Source organism: Amblyomma americanum, chromosome 1 (assembly GCF_052857255.1).
Source record: "Amblyomma americanum isolate KBUSLIRL-KWMA chromosome 1, ASM5285725v1, whole genome shotgun sequence".
Taxonomy (NCBI): Eukaryota; Metazoa; Arthropoda; class Arachnida; order Ixodida; family Ixodidae; genus Amblyomma; species Amblyomma americanum.
In genome coordinates this window covers 520,606,713-520,623,075 of record NC_135497.1, presented here as the reverse complement: position 1 = coordinate 520,623,075, position 16,363 = coordinate 520,606,713, and the positions used below count along the sequence as shown (strand labels likewise).

The 16,363-nt window shown below is 43.5% G+C and overlaps 1 long non-coding RNA gene across 1 annotated transcript; it reads right to left on the bottom strand.

Moving 5' to 3' along the window:
* Positions 1-4,730: 4,730 nt before the first annotated feature.
* Positions 4,731-16,000, bottom strand: LOC144128654 (uncharacterized). The gene is made up of 3 exons (XR_013313813.1): positions 15,938-16,000; positions 10,766-10,852; positions 4,731-4,882 (listed from the first exon to the last, which is right to left on the bottom strand). It is a non-coding gene; the product is annotated as an uncharacterized LOC144128654 (long non-coding RNA).
* Between the last annotated feature and the right edge of the window lie 363 nt (positions 16,001-16,363).

The following is a 16,363-nucleotide window of genomic DNA, read 5'->3' as shown; positions in this document are numbered from 1 at the left end:
GTTGGCACTGCAGCCCCATGCAGCACTGGCATTTTCTTATGCTGGGCTAAGGTTTCTCAATCCCTTTGGCCTTTGGGAACCCCACTGGCTTTCAAAAAGTGCCAACAAATCTTGGCTTCGGTCTTTTACTGCATAACGTGCACACACAAAAGACGGTGCAGATGCACGGCCTTTCAGGACGTGCCCAAATTGTGAAACACAAATTATGAGACAATGAAACAAGAAATTACTTGATCAGTGCCAAAAAAAGAAACAAAGTGTGCCAAGAGATGGGAAGGAAGCTGCTGAGGTATGAATAGCTTTAGGTGCTCACGCAACCCATAGAGCACTCCAACAAACCCAAAGGCCCTGCATAACCCAGTTCAAAAACCCTGCACCGGACAACTAAAGGCCACGCTGCAACCGCTTGGTGCTGCAAGCAATGCTCGCCTTGGCAACACGGATGACCAACTCGCGCGCAAACGCCTTGCTCAGCACTGAGCTTCAAGCAAGCTGGCCGAGTACGGCCGAGTACACTGCAGCTGAGTACGGATGCTCTGGAGTCACTTGGCTGGCAATGCGACTTCTTTACATGCCAAAATGACTGATGACAAGCGAGCCAAATCTTGCTAATTTTGCACACTCCAAATCTTCCTGAACAATGCATGGCACTTTGCTCCAGTGCTTTGTCAAAGCAACTGCTTTTTGCAACCCCTGACAACTGCAATTGTAGCAGATGGCAAATGTGTTGTCCATGAATCTTGCCTGTGAACTTGTGTTCTCTGTAGCCTTTGGCTCAACTAGTGTCTCATATGGCCCACATAACTCTTTCCAGAAGGCAGTGAAACTCCTCACCAAACATCAATACAAGAGGCAGCCTGCCACCATTCGCCTGCCACATGTAGTTGGTGCAGCCATGGTGTCTGCACTGTTTCGCGTGCAGTGCACCTTGCTGCTATGCGAATTAGTGTTCTAGCAGAAAAGGAAAAATATTTGGACTGTTCTGCATTCTGCGAGGAGCACGTAACAAGCTGCGAAGCAAACAGTGGCTACAAATCATCTGGAGAAAGGACGTTGTCCGCACGAAAAGTATTGTTCTGTTTTGGGTACTGCATTTCTTGGTGTTTCCATGCACTTTGCGCAGTGTTTGTTTAAATTTAAGGTATATGGTTTATGGGGGTTTAACTTCCTGAAGTGACTCAGGCTATGAGGGACGCCGCAGTGAAGGGCTCCGAAAATTTGGCCACCTGGGGTTCTTTAGCGTGCACTGAAGTAACTGATTCTTAACTTAGATCTTCTCTGTTTTTAATCCTTAGTCTGGTGGCATTACATAACCGTGCGAGACCATTTTCTGGAAATTTGGTGTCGAATGTTTTCGGTAAGAACGTTTATCACCGTTCGTAGCTTCAATGAATCAGAAATTAGGTATGTTTTATTGATTTTTTAATGATTTTACGTTACATGTATCCAAAAGAAAGGACCCCAGAATGCACATCTAAATTTACATGACGCATTTTTCTGTGCCGACCTCACTGCTGATTTTTAACAAGGCAACTTTTCAGCTAAAAGTTCTTTCTGCATGTCATTCAGCACTGCTCCAACTTCCTAAGTCTCGGATTTGATCTTAACAATGCACATCTTGTTTTGCATCACGACTGCACCCCCCCCCCCCAACCATATTGGTTAAAAGAGATTTTGAGTGTTTCGAGTATGAACGGAGATTAGGCAGAAATAAGAGCCCGGGCATGTACTCAGCAGTAGCAGAGATTAGGGGACTCCGTTCACACACTATACTGCATGCAATCCATTAGAATCAGGAGTGGGACTTTTTGGTTTAAGCTGAAAAACACCAATAAAAGTGCACCGCAGCGGTGGCTAAGTGGTTGAGCAAGCATACGCCTCGCATGCGGGAGGTGCAGGGTTCGATTCACAGTGCTACCGGCTACCCACCTGTGATACAATGGGTACAAGCTTTCCCCTGGCATTTTGCTCGGCTAATCTAAGATGAAATGCTTGGAAAGTGGCTCTTTGAACCCGCCTTGAGTAGACGAAAAATATCTTGTGGCATGGCGCTCTTTGGCCACAGATGAACTTGTACCCTAAAAATTAACTATCATCATCACCAGCAGGATTCGCTAAATATTGCCGGAGATCGTTGCAGTGTTTGTTCATTCTTCAAAGATGCCGACACGCCGCTTTATTGCTTTGTTTGTGATGCAAGACGTGACCAGATTTAGCTCGACTGATCGCACCCAGGTGGAGCCGATTCTATGTTGTTCCAGAATGTTGTATTAACTTTGCACGGTTTATCTAGAAAGTTCACTATCAGCTTTAAATCGAGCACGGCAGAGAGCGGCGGGGATTCTATTGGACGACCGCCGAGCACGTTTGTTGCTACACCGCCGCTGAATGATTCAGTCCACTGTGGGCGCATGTCAGCCCAAATAAATGGTTTTGTTTAGACGCCATTTTCTCTGTTTTTCTGCTCTCAAAATTGTTTTAACCCTAATACTTTTTTAAGCGAAATTTATTGCCGCAGGGAATCAATAATATGTGAAGGTGTGATGAAATATGTATCGGCAATTAAATGAATGGAAAAAGGCTAGATAATTTTTCCCAATGTGTGCATCTGCAAGTTTCTTATATATGCCTGTATCTGTTCTAAAAATCTGTACCTGTAGTATTACTAGAGCGGTTTTTATAATTTCTGTAAAGAAATAATATTTTTTTTTACATTCTGCCTCCGCTTAGCAATCATGGAAGCTTTTGTCCAGTGCCTTCTTGCTGATTACGAGTGGGGTATTAAACCCCACAAAACTGGGCACACTGGCTTGATAGATTGACCAAACGGCAAGTTAGTATGAGCCTGTTCAACGTCAATGCACTATTCAAAAGATTTCTACAGTAGCCATTGAACCTCTGTTTATGTCTTGTGTCATAAGCCCAAGAATGATGACGCCACAATTTTCTGTAAAGTTTAGTTTTCCGCTCCCTATATGCTTCACTGTATCTGATAATGATGCTGAAAAGCGAACGTTTAGAGCACGTCTACTCATTCATTGCCTGTTTTTACAAGCAATAATAACTGCCAAAATCTAAGGTGACATTTCAAAGTCACCATAAAGTCTGCGCATCACAGTTACTAAAAGAACACTTTAAAGATCCCTCCGAAGACGCTTCTATGGTGTCTTGTGCACATAGGCAAGCGAAGCATGCCAGTCAGTGGGAGGGCAAATTCAGAGGAGAACCGAGGAGGAAAGCAGCTGAAGGGAGGAGAGTGTTGCTACATTCAGGATCAAGGGGCTCTATCGGAAGCAGCGAGAGTATCTTCTGTGCTGTCGTCAGCTGCAGTTTGCTTTTGTACACGTATCGTGCCGTTCGAGAACTGCTTTTCATATGGAGCTCCGTCAACTTTCTAGTTTGAATGACTGCATCTGTGAGCAAATACAGTGTACACAGTGGCATGTCGGACTACCCTAGAAGCATGTGTGATTCAGAGAAACACCAAGCTGACTAAGTGTCGAGACGCTGTGGGCGGCATGTTGCTTTAATAGCTAGGTGCACTGTGAAATGAGAAAGTAATGGGCCGCACTCTTTGCCCAGTATCCCCACGAGTAGGTGAAACAGGCACAAACATATTATGGTGTTTTAAAAATGCATTAGCGTTGAAATGATGTTTCATACGTGCATATTCTGTTCTGGGACGTGCTTGGCTTTCGTTATCGAACAGGCAATCTCAGAGGTGTGGTTTGAAATCAGAAGCCTGCTTTGAAAACTATTGTTTACATGCATTTCTATGGGTCATACCCCAAGCTGTTAGCCCCCAACCTGGCGACAGTTGCTTACCTCACAGACCTGTGTTGGTCTGTATCTTGAACCACAAAACATAACTGCACTGCTTACACTTTTCGTATCAATTTCACTGTGTCCCACTTCAGTGCTGGCTTGTTGCAATGTCACCCGGAACTGTGGTCCCCCAATGAGATCATCTTGATAAACTACCACAGCCAAATGCTTAGCAAGCTTCAGTGTGCAATGATAGTCGCTGGTCTCTCTTTCCCATTCATAAACTACCCCATCCGGTTTTTTTTAGTCAAAGGGCGCAGTCATCACTTGTGCAGCTGGAAAGAGAACACAGGACGGTGCTGCAGCTGCATGTGCTTCCATAACAGGAGCTCAAAAGCTTAGGAACAATGGACCACAGCACATGACTGCAGCGCAAGGCCCTCTGGACTAAAAGTTTGGAGACGCCCACTGTAGAGCATCTCATGCAGCCCATATGAGGTTGCTATCTTTTTTTTGAGAATGACTGGATTTTTTAAAGTTATATAAACGGCGTTAGCCTGCAGTGGAACCACCGTAAAAATTACAATTTCAATGCTGGCTTTAAAGCATTTAAAAGAGTTAACTACCCACTTTCCTTAACAGACTGTGACGGTTACTGAGCCTTTGAAAGGACTAAAAAACATTCAGTGAAGACAGCATCATTGCCGTAGTGAAGATCTTATTTAAAAAACCTGTTTTCTCCGAGCAAGTTACTTCCCGAACATGTGCATATATGCACCTGCACAGAAGCAGCACACGGCAAAGCATGCCGATCACCACACAGATTAAACATGTCTGTGTGTGTGCCCTGAGCGAGTAAGCCCTCTGTCAAGGCCTACACTGCAAAGAATAATAAGAAGAAATGATACGCCTAGCCTCTCTCCAAACAGACTTAAATAGCTGCAAGCGTGTTCCTCACCATGCTGGATAGCTGGGCATCAGTCGTGGCCAGTCACGCCTCCAACTGGCTAGACACCTGCTGCTGGTCCCTGAGGTGCTGCTGGGCATCAGCAAGCAGTCTCTCCATGTGGCTGCACTCCTGCCAGTCCTCAGCCATCTTCTGGTTCAAGTCAAAGATCTGCATGGAGAATGCAGCCCAGAACCAGCTACAGACACATCCAATGAAACTTCCCACTTTGACTCACCTTCTGGTGCACACTCATACCGGGTCAACCAATTCCAAAGACAAAAAAAATTCCCCGCAAAAGATGAATATGTACAGACATATGGCTACATGGCACAAAGTGCAGTGCAATGCAATGACACACAAATGAAAGCAGAGCGATTAATAAGTTTATCACCCTCGGAAGCAATGGTCGTACTAAACGTATTACACAAGAATATATTACACTAAAATAAATCAACAGACCTAGCCCCTGCTTTTAATACTCTATGCATTTAGCTACACTCCACAACAGAATTCAGAATACCCTAAAGGCCAAATTAAAGAAAAATTTAAAAAGGAGAGAGTAAGCATTCTAGCATGTGTGCTGCCACGTATATAAGTACCTCTGATTGTTCAGAATTTCGTTTCATAGCACATGACAAAGAATCAAGCAAGATCAGGCGGCTTGGTATTGGTTTTAAGAGGTTTAACGCCCCAAAGTGACTCAGGCTATGAAGGGCGCCGTAGTTTAGGGCTCCCAATAATTTATACCATCTGTAGTTTTTTATCGTGCACTGACATCGCACAGTATGCGGGCCTTTAGCATTTTGCCTCATTGAAATGCATCCGCTACAGCCGGGATCAAACCTACACCTTTCGGGTCAGCAGCTGTGGACCATAAACACTGAGCCATCACAGCAGCAACCAAGCAAGAGCTTATATAAAGTATCACAGTATCATTACACATGAACTAAGTAAGCAGTAACGACAGATGTCCTTGTGTTTTGATAGCAGGAAGTCTTGCTATCTAAAAAAAAAAAGTTTCCACTTCTACGAGACAGAACAACAAAAAGGCTGTGTATTTAAACTGTTGCCCAAGAAAGAAAACAAAAACAAGAATATCAATAAATAATATTTATAGTTTATGGTTTATGGGGGTTTAAAGCCCCAAAGCGACTCAGGGTATGAGAGATGCCATAATGAAGGGCTCCAGAAATTTCAACCGCCTGGGGTTCTTCAATGTGCACTGACATCCTACAGTAGACGGTTCTCAAGAATTTTGCCTCCATTGAAATCTGACCACCGTGGCCGGGATTGAACCAGCGTCTTTCCGGTCAGCAGCTGAGCGCCATAACCACTGAGCGCGGGAGACCAGCCTTAAAAGCTGTCACAATCAACAGCTTGACAAAGCCCTGTGTATACACTTGACAGAATCACGAAAGCAGAGAAATGGCATGCCTGTTAATTGAGAGAAATATTATTCTCTCAAAATAATTACTATGAATATATACAGACCCGTGATAAAATGAAGCTAGAAGCTGTTGCAAAAGCAGTTTCACTTACAGGCATGAATAACGAAAGATACATGTGCGACGATAATGTAAGAAGCAAAAGTAGCAGACAAGTGAAGCCCATCTGATGCTTCAAATAAAATACCCAGATTAAAACATAACACAGACAAGCGGTACACAATCAGGATAACGACGATGCAATAGAGAAAGCAGAAATGGCAAGGAAGCAACCTAGTAGGTACAGAAGTACTAGCGGAGTTTTTTAAACGTCATCTTTTTAAGCTGAAACTGTTTATACACATTTCAGGCACTATTCAAGTGAGATATGACAGACGCACATGTACGTAGATCCATTATACCTAGTGAAATCGTGAAATATTGCTTCTATTAAACAAAACTATACGAAAATTTGCCTCAAGAAATGTATAAAATGTGATGCTCAACTGAGCACAAGTCTAGTGAACAAGTTGAAAATTTTGCAATTTTAAAAACTATTTAAGACTTTTATGCTACCAGAAGAATCACTATCTCATGCAAAAGATTCTGTGCTGTCTAGGTCCTTTCACAAAAATGTGTGCGTCACATCCGGAACGTTCCAAGTAGCAGCTGACAGACTTGGCCATTCCAATTCCAACAGACACAAACTGCACGTGTCACTGTCATCACTGCCGAGCTCCTTTAGTTTGAGAGCACTAATTTACCTGCCGTCTTATCTCGTCTAGTCTGCCTGCTCTCACCACGGCATGACATGAAGTGCTGGGTGACCATTTGTGGCTGCACAGCTCTGGCAAACTGCGACACCAGACATGTTAATCAGCCTCCACAAAATGTTACCTTCATCCACGTAGCCAGTTAAGCATCCAGCCAGAGGAAGCCTGCCACATGAATGAAGATTCGACATCAACATGCACCCTGCGACTGTGCTCCACAGTCACAGGAAGACGCCGAGAAATGGTTGGACAGGTATGAGAGCGTGGCACAGCAGAAAGAATTTTTGGTCACAGACCATGCCAAACATTAGTTTACACTTCAGAAGCAGTACATGTTTCACCGTGAACAAGGAGCCTGTGCATGTTCAGAAATGTTGATTAACACTTTGGCATGATCAGTAGCCCAAGATTCTCTGTGCTATGCTACTACCTGACCAGACAGCATTCTGTCAATCCCTGGACAACTGTGTCGCGCTTTTCAACAGTTAACACAACCACACAGTGTTGTGATAAGCATTCCTTGCCCTGAACGGCCTGGTAAGATCCCTATGTGAGAACCATGGAACTTCTGGACTGACCTGTGATACACTCAAAAGGAAGCTCTTGGAAGACATTGACAAGTTTATTTCAGAAAGAGTGTGTTGAGCTACATTTGTAGTCATGAATCAAGCAACATAATGAGACTGTAAACATTTGCATAGAAGATGAGTAGACCTTAACATGACTGGGAAAGTGAGCTTCTTGATGCAAAGCATTAAGCAGCCACTTTTCACAGATCTGCTGCAAAACCTGACAAAGATGATGGCTAATTCACTAACGAAGTGTCTACTACTGAAAAGATCCTGTATGTACGAGCTGACCACACCATCGCCAGCCACATGTCCTTTCAGCAAGTAGCACATAAGTCATGCTTGCTAGTGGTAACAAACTGCAGAGGTCATCTGTGAGATTCTCCATGAGGAACCCCACAGACTTCTACAATCTTCATCGCTGACATGATTCATGAAGTCCAGTAGGTGTAAGTGTTTTAATATGCACCTCAAACAATGAGCCCGGAACAACAACCTCAAACCATAACTCATACCATTGTGCCAAGCAACTAAAGGTGTCTCTTTGGCCCATGCTAGGAGCATTAATACCTACCTAAAATTCACCAAGCTATGGCAAGGAGCACCAACGTTTGAAGAATACCTGATCAGTACCACCCAATTTGCTTCCACTATGACAAACCTGGACACATCCTCAAGCATTAATCAGATAGAAGAATGGGCTTTCATGAATTATCTTCCGACACATAGCAACAATGCCCTGACAAGTAACCCTGAGCGACTGATGACTACCTGCATCAATAAGACTATGTGTCCAGCCATCCTTTTTGATCCCCATCACTGTCAATATCACGCTTCGTATAGCCATGTCATAGCTATACACAGCCGTCATAGGGCAAACTCAAAACTGGAACCTCAGAGATGGGGCAGCTTTCCTGCAAAATGACGAAGATTCTACACCGCTGGCACAGCATCAACACATCACATCGTCTACACAAAAGAACCCTCTCACAAAGCTGACTTTGCATGTGCAGATAAGTGCAACAATGATACAGCACAGCTTTGAGATGATGACACCACCCAGCAAAATGACAATGCACCACAACCGCAACACGCACCGCAGCCAGGACCTGACTCCAAGACCAAAATTATCGATGGCATATAGATTTCAGGGCATGCAGATAAAGAAATGGCATAAAAATTTCAGGGGGAGGGGCTTGGCCCCCTAAGCTCCAAGATTATAACTACTTCAACAGAAGATTACGAAATTCCTCCTCCTGAGAGCTCCTGCTCCATAGCGCGAGCCTCGTTTTCGTACACTAGTGTTGTACGTATATATATAACTGTACCAAAAAAAAGAGGATGTGATGCGTGTGAGAGCAGTGGCAAAGCTAAAACTAAGGAAAGCTGGCAGACCTTGTTCAAAGTGGACTGTGGTAAGCTTTCTCAGCTACTGGAAGTTTAACATCCTACTGTTGAAATGACTGAGCTTTCAAACCAACAAAATTTTGCAGGAGTTTTCAATCAAGTTCTTCGTGCACACCTCTCAGACCTCTTCTGTACTTACCGTATTTGCTCAAATGTGACGTGTCCATAATTGTAACACAAGGATTGACTTTGTGGGTGCAAACAGGGAAAAAAACATACACGAATTAAACGCAGGGAGTAACACCACAGTATACAAAAAGTTGGGTGGATGTTTAAGATAAAGGTACCTCAAAAAACGAATTTCCTGTAGCTCATCTTCATAGTAAAGTGAGGCTGTGCCTTCGAGCATTAAAAGGCACAGAAGTTGAAGTTACTGCCACCATTATCGCGCACAGGTTTCACGCTCCCCTTGTTTTTTAAGAGCGCGAAAAAGATTATCAGATAAGAGTGATACGATAAGCACGGAGTCCCGCCATGCTGCCACCGCATTGGCTGTGCGCTTAGAGGCCTCATTGTAAACATGAAACTTCTCCCAGTCACTCAACCATGGAGCAAGTCGTGACTCCCGAATGTCAGTGACCGTTCTTGGCAACATTTACAGAGACAATGAGGACAACTCAATTATTGCTCAAAGTAAAAATTGGTTCTCTGGCCCTTTCTGGCTATGCTCGTCAATTTGACTCTGTTAAGTCAGAAATCCGCATAATTCAAACTGCCTGTGTGGTCCCAGCTGAAGACTACTTAAGTTTATGCATCAAATGCTTCCTAATTCAGACGCTACAGGCCTAACACCAGTTGGTTTGAAAGGAGGCCGCGTCAAGGTATGACTGGCATGACAAGATATCATCCAAATTCCTCTACTCTAACCTGAAGTGTATGGTGCAGAGTTTCACGCACTTTTTACGACATGCATGCAGCGGCAGGCGTGACGCAAAACGGATGGCACCATTGCCAAGAAAAGTTCGATCGCTTAATTTAAATGTAGTTGCATAGTTTCAGTTATGCTTGTCTGAGCTTTAAGCCAGCCAGCAGCGATGGCGGCGGCTATCAACCATGCATCAGCCAACTAAGAGAGCATAGTTGCATGCCGTTTCGGATGCTGATTGGCGGCGCTGCGAGTTTTCAGTGCTTCCAACATGTGATTTTTCCATTCCAGTGAGAACGTCAAAACTTTACGCCTTCTCACATGCGATGTGGCCGCATATGAGGGGGCTTCATAGCTACCATGTCGCATCGTAAAGGATGCCACGGGGAAGCTTATCATTTTTGAACTGTTCTGCTTTGATGCTCCTGACAGTGTGCATGCAATAAAGAATTAAAGGAAATGTGAGAAATATTCACAGACGGCCAATAACATAAGAAATTTACTGTGATGAAAGCAGTTCTAATCAGATTTCTCGGTGTCATTCAGTATTTCGAACATTTTTTCCAGTGCCTTGAGGTTCAAATCAATAAGCTTTTACTGCAGAACGAAAGAAGACCTTTACAGCTTGCAAGTTCTATCATGTTTCCTCAGGACGAAGCATAGAATTTGCGCTTGTTGCACAAGTGTGCTGTCTCCGGTGACGAGTTTCTTACCACTCTGCCTCTGCTCTGATATGTGATATGACGTGCTGGTCGCCTTAGTTGAATATCTACGGCTTGCAGCGTAAGTTCGTCAACCAATACGGTATTCAAACTTTTTTGTCCCTTTTTTGATTTCCCGAAGTTCAAGAGATTGACCTGCACAATGCATCAACCAATATGCAAGTAAGTACGGCACAGTGTGCCTTTGTCTCCACATAGATTTTAACGCAAGGGGTGACTTTTCAATTCTATTTTCAGTACAAAAAACTCTCGTTACATTCAAGTCAAAGTGACATTACACATGCATCTTACCTGGGCTTCAAGGTTGCTGGTTTTGTCACTCCACGACGTCTTGACCTCTGAAAGATGCCGGCGTGACTCATCAAGCTTCTCGATTGCCTAGCGCTGTAACGCAAGCAAGAGAGGAGGAAACACTGTAGTCAATGCCCGGAAAAATTGGACTTAACAAAGCACACATCATGAAGATGTGATGCTCCACTTTTCCCTCAAAAATGCCTTATCCTTAGCTGAAGTTTATATGAGCAAAGCATAGTTCACACAGTAATACACCAAAAGGCAGGATGAGAAGCCAATGTAGAGGCAGGATGTTATCCATTCTTCGCTCTTTTCTTCCCTGGGTGGCTTCGCACTGCTTTTCATTCCTCAATAAGATTCTGCAAAAACTGATGGTTTATGGTGGTTTAACGTCCCAAAGCGACTCGGGCTATGAGAGATGCCGTACTGGAGGGCTCCGGATAGTTTCGACCACGTGGGGTTCTTTAACATAGTAGCTGAGCTGCTAAATGTTTTTTTCCTTATGACAAGCAAACGATCTGTAAAGCAATCAAATCTAACATAGAAGTGAAAAGTAAACAAATTAAACTGGATGCAAATACAACCTGTCGCAAATGATGTTCTAATTGTATGTGCATGGCTTATAACTGTTTGTTTTTTCCCACCCTGCTATGATCTCTACTAGACCGCAGTATCTATAAATAAATAAACAAATAAATAAATAAATGTCGGAATTATGTGAACAGAGCCTTGTGAGTGGCCGTTTTATGAATGGCTTCCAAGAATGCACTGCTACATGAAACTCGACTAACAGCAAGCCTGTCACATGCCTGTCAGCATGTGACAGGCAGCGCATTGGCACCACATGAACACAATGATAAGTGATGTTCAAGAACAAATCACAGGGGAAAAGGAGTATAAACGCACATCTCTTCTACTCAAACTACTGAATGGTAGACTCTGGATGCATTCACGCATGCACTTCTAAATCAATACGAAAATGCTTCGTAATATGCTCTGCACACCTGCTTTTGTTCTGTGAAATTGCCTTTTGTAAAGTTTTTAGTTGCCATGCAACCACTTTTTAACTTCTGTTACAGTTATAGTACGGCTTTGTTTATTCAAACGTACATGCGGTTCAAGGCTGATTCCTTTTTCTGATAGCTCGTTTGTCTTCAGATACCTATTATTTTGTAATCTACTGACACCAGAAAAGTTGCTAGTGTTACTCAAGCTGAAACTGATGCACAATTTTATTTGTCAACGCTTTCTCTGCCCAATTATACCGGGCATTTTTTTAGACGGTCCCAAATTTAATCAAGAAAAAATAGCTTTCTTTACGTTTATTTTAGCCCTGGAGCCACATTTGGGGTTACAGCGGGCACCAAGTATGAGACAGGATGCTTTAATTAGTTTACAAAATAACTAAAGACGATAATTAACTTTTCGCATTTTTATTTTATGGGGCATGTTCTATTGGCAGAATTGGAGGTCATCCTCATCTAGCCAAGAAAAATAATTTAATCAACAAATATTTAGCACGTTATGAGGCAAAAAAAGTCACCCTGGTAGAAGGCTTTACATAGTAACACAGTGGCAGCAAGTGTGTATGATGCAGATTGCTCTGCCCTGTGGTTTGCGTCACACTGCTGACATCAGCCGAGGCCCGGACGGGCGCGCCGGCGGTATCACTGTTTCGTTTCGCTCCACGGCCTCACAGATTGCTTGCCACATTCGAACGCAGCGCGTGCTGTCATTGCGCTTGCTGTGCAGCCTCAAAATGACTGCATGGCCCTTTTTGTTTGTGGGAGCAGCAAGCAGAAAAGCTCCTGCTATTATCGCTTGTGGCATGTGAGAGCACAGGCCTTGGAGTGGCGTCACGGAGTGAAGGGAGGTTATCCACCAAAGAAAAAGTGAACATGTATGTCGCATATGCAACCATAGAGAAGAAAAAGCATCTGGCAGAGCAGTTCTATGCCTTCCAGCAAACACATCGTTTCTGCAAATTTTTCACAAATTTTCTTCTATAGGTTCTTTGGCATCGAGAAGGAGGCCTAACGTGCATGTTCTGGAAGAACAGTTTGAAACAGGTGTGCCTGCATTCGTGAAGCAAAGCCAGAAGCCAGCATTCGACAAGCAGCGCAGTGTGCCGGTGCAAGCATGGCGCCAGTGTGGAGAACCCTTGTCAAACACTGCATGTACGCTTATCATGCGCGTCTGCGCCAGCAGCTTAGTGCGACAAACTTTGCATGGAGGCTGGATTTTTGTAACTGGGCCCTGATTCACGTCGACAGAGATCCTGACTTTTTACAGAAGGTGGCCTGGATGGATGAAGGGCAGTTCTCCTGAATTCTTCCGCGAACCTGCACAACAACCATTACTGGGATGATGTGAACCCCCACTGGCTTTGAGTGCACAAACACAGTGAGGTCAGTCATTGTTTGGTGTGCCAAAGACCGAATTGTCGGCTACTATTTTTTTTGAAGTCACTAACCAAAAGAAAATAGTGCGAAGAAATTATGGAAGGAGAAGAGGAAGTCTTCACTGGAGACCTCCCACTCAAAGTACTCAGGGCAGCATAGCACAAGCACGATGGAGCGCCGGCACACTCTTTTGCGTGTGCTGTGAACCATCTCAATGCAAGATTTCTACTGCAATGGATAGGATGCAACGGCCCTGTCCCACAATTTCCAAGGTCTCCAGACATGACCTTTTATTCTGTGGGGGCACTTAAATAAACGAGGTTTACATTGCTGAGCCTGCCAGTGCAAAGGACGTGAAGCCTGCAATGCTGAGGCGGGTAACCCAATTTGGTGCGCGAGTGATACATGATGTGTGTTGCTGTGGAGGGACAGCATATCACGCATTCTTTGTAAAGTTCCGTATGTGTCTGGGAGGTAAACAATGGATTCTATTTTTGGCATGATGAGCTACAGGTTTTAAGTTTTATTTTGTTTTTAAAGAAATTCAGTGGCAGAAGAGTGCCACAAAATTTCTCCAAGAACAAAACAAAACTTAGAACTTACCATTCAACCATGACAGGGACATTCGCCTCTAAAAAAAGAACGTGAGCTAAGTAGGTTTTTCAAATAGGCAAGTTTATTGTAGCACGCAATTAACAAAAATTATTTCAGTAGCAAAATGTATGAGGCACTGAACATTAGATGCACTGTCAAAATGCTAGTCGTGAGCCCCCTAAAGGATCACTTTGAATTCCATCCAGTTCATTAACATCATGAGACAACTTGATTAATGAGAGATTTAGTGTTTATAATACCATGAGCGAACGAGTGCTTTGAACAGAAAACAAAACTTACAAACCCGTGGCGCTGTGGCCATAACCGTGGTTTCCAATATTTATTCTCACAGAATACTTCAGACTCAACATTTTTCAGCCAAGGTGTCAAGACAGATAACATTACATGAAAGGCGCTTGCGCACAGTTCAGCAAATAAAATGCTTTCAAAAAGCAAAAGCTGAAGAGTTCATGTCTTGCACTCAGCAGGTAAAAAATGACATGAGCCTTTCTTTTTGCTGCTTCCACAAATGACAATGGCCAAGCAATCGCTTTGAGACAGGATTGCAAGAGCAATAGCAGCACGCATTAGATTCCAATGTGCTCCCTGCCACTATGTGTGTGAAGCTGCCTACCAAGATTACTTCTTTTCGCTAAGTAGCGTATACTACAAATTTGTTTATTAATTTTTTTCTTGGCTACACAGTTTGGAGGATGAGCTCTAATTCTGCAAATACAACATGCCCTCTAAAAGAATTACAAAAGTTAATTATCACTATTAGTTAATTTGTAAACTAATTAAAGGATTCTGCTTTTCACCTGGTGCCCATTGTGGCTCCTGAAGTCGGTAACAGCTATGCTGAAGTAGGAGCGAGATAAGCGAGATGCACGGCTATCCTGCTGGGGCCTTCAAAGCAGTCAGTGCAGGATAGAAAACAAAAATCGAAAACACACACACAAATAAATTGTAGCTGCTGTGGGGTAGAGTGAAAAAAGAGAAATCTTAAAAAAAAGATATTTGACATATGCCATTTTAGAGTAGGATAACGTGAGCTTGTTCCATGCCCTCACTATTCAGCTCACTTCATGCATGGTGTAATAAATGCCCTATCTGCAATTATCCTGTCTCTGAAAGATTAGTTTATTCACTATTTTAATGTAACATATATACCGACACATTTAGCATGCTCATATATCTCACAAGAGCATTTCTGTAAAGATGAACTTCCGATAAGGCAAAGTTTCTGATCCCTTAAGTTTATCTTAAAGGGAGTCAATTGTAAATCACAATAGCTACACATCTCCTGAGAATCAAATCCAATAGAGTACTATGAAAACTGCAACTACGCCAGCCTGCTTTAAATGTTTTGTATGGTTTATTATGCCAAGCTATATAATCTACACAAACAGTTAGCTCTGGGGAGCTGAAAAAAAGTATGCCAGGGCCACTTTTATTTTCCATTTATATACCAGGCGTTTCAGCGAAGGTGAACCAAAATTTTTATAAATAGACTTTTTGAGTTATGAAGGCGGCTTCTATGGCCCAATAATACTTGCGTTGGCAAACATCAGAAAGCATGTAAATAACGTTATCTAGTTAGCTGCTTAACTAATTTCTGATAACTTTTTAACTATAACAGGCTACTGGTTGCACTAAGCCACCACGGGGACCGGCACTAACATAGACTTCATAAAATAAAAATAAAATCACAGCAACCTAAATGAGCTAAACACACCAATCAAGTTAAGCCAGCACAAGACTGCACACATTGACTGTTATCTTCTAAACTGGTTTCTGCAGGCAAGATTGCAACTTTCTGCTGGGCTTCTTGGTGCACATAACACATTAAAGTGCACTGCATGCATAAGCATGCCACCACAAAAGAATGCACAGATAAGACAAGTGCATTGTAGTTAGTGTGTCCTTTCATGGCAGTGTGCTTTTTCATGTTCCAAAAGAGTTCGGTAAAACATTCATCTTCTCGTTGCACTGCTCCCACCACCATCAGCTGCTGACGGGATTCAGCAGTGCAGCATTCGGCAAATACAGGTCCTGGGGAAGGTCCCCCTGCTGAAATGCCCACTGCCTAACTGCTCCATGATGGCCTCACCTCTTCCACTAGTGACTAGATGTGCTCATCACCTGTCAGCGTCATGCCTTCAAGTTGCTTCACCAGGGTGCGGATCTTGTGCTCCAAGTCAGAGATGGAGCAGTCTTTCTCATCCATCACCGTCATTGCCAGCACAGGCCCCACTCGTGAGAAACGACGCCACTTATGAGACAAAAAGCATGCTCACTGCTGCACAGCACAGAACATGCACGTGAGATCAGAGCCAATCGAGACCTGCGATGGCCACAGCAGTGCCTAATTTCTGGCTGACCTCAAAAAGTGCCGCAAACGTTGTCTGGAACGAAACTTATATTCAGTCGTCTAACTAAGCACAACAAAGCTGATATGAGGTTGCAGGGAAAGTGCAAAAACATCGCCAAGTGAGAAGACACCCCAAAGCTGCAGCACATGGGTGGCGAGGGGACTCCACAGTGAAGGACTGCAGATTAATTTGGCTGCTTGGGGTTCTTTAAAGTCTGCATCAAAGTG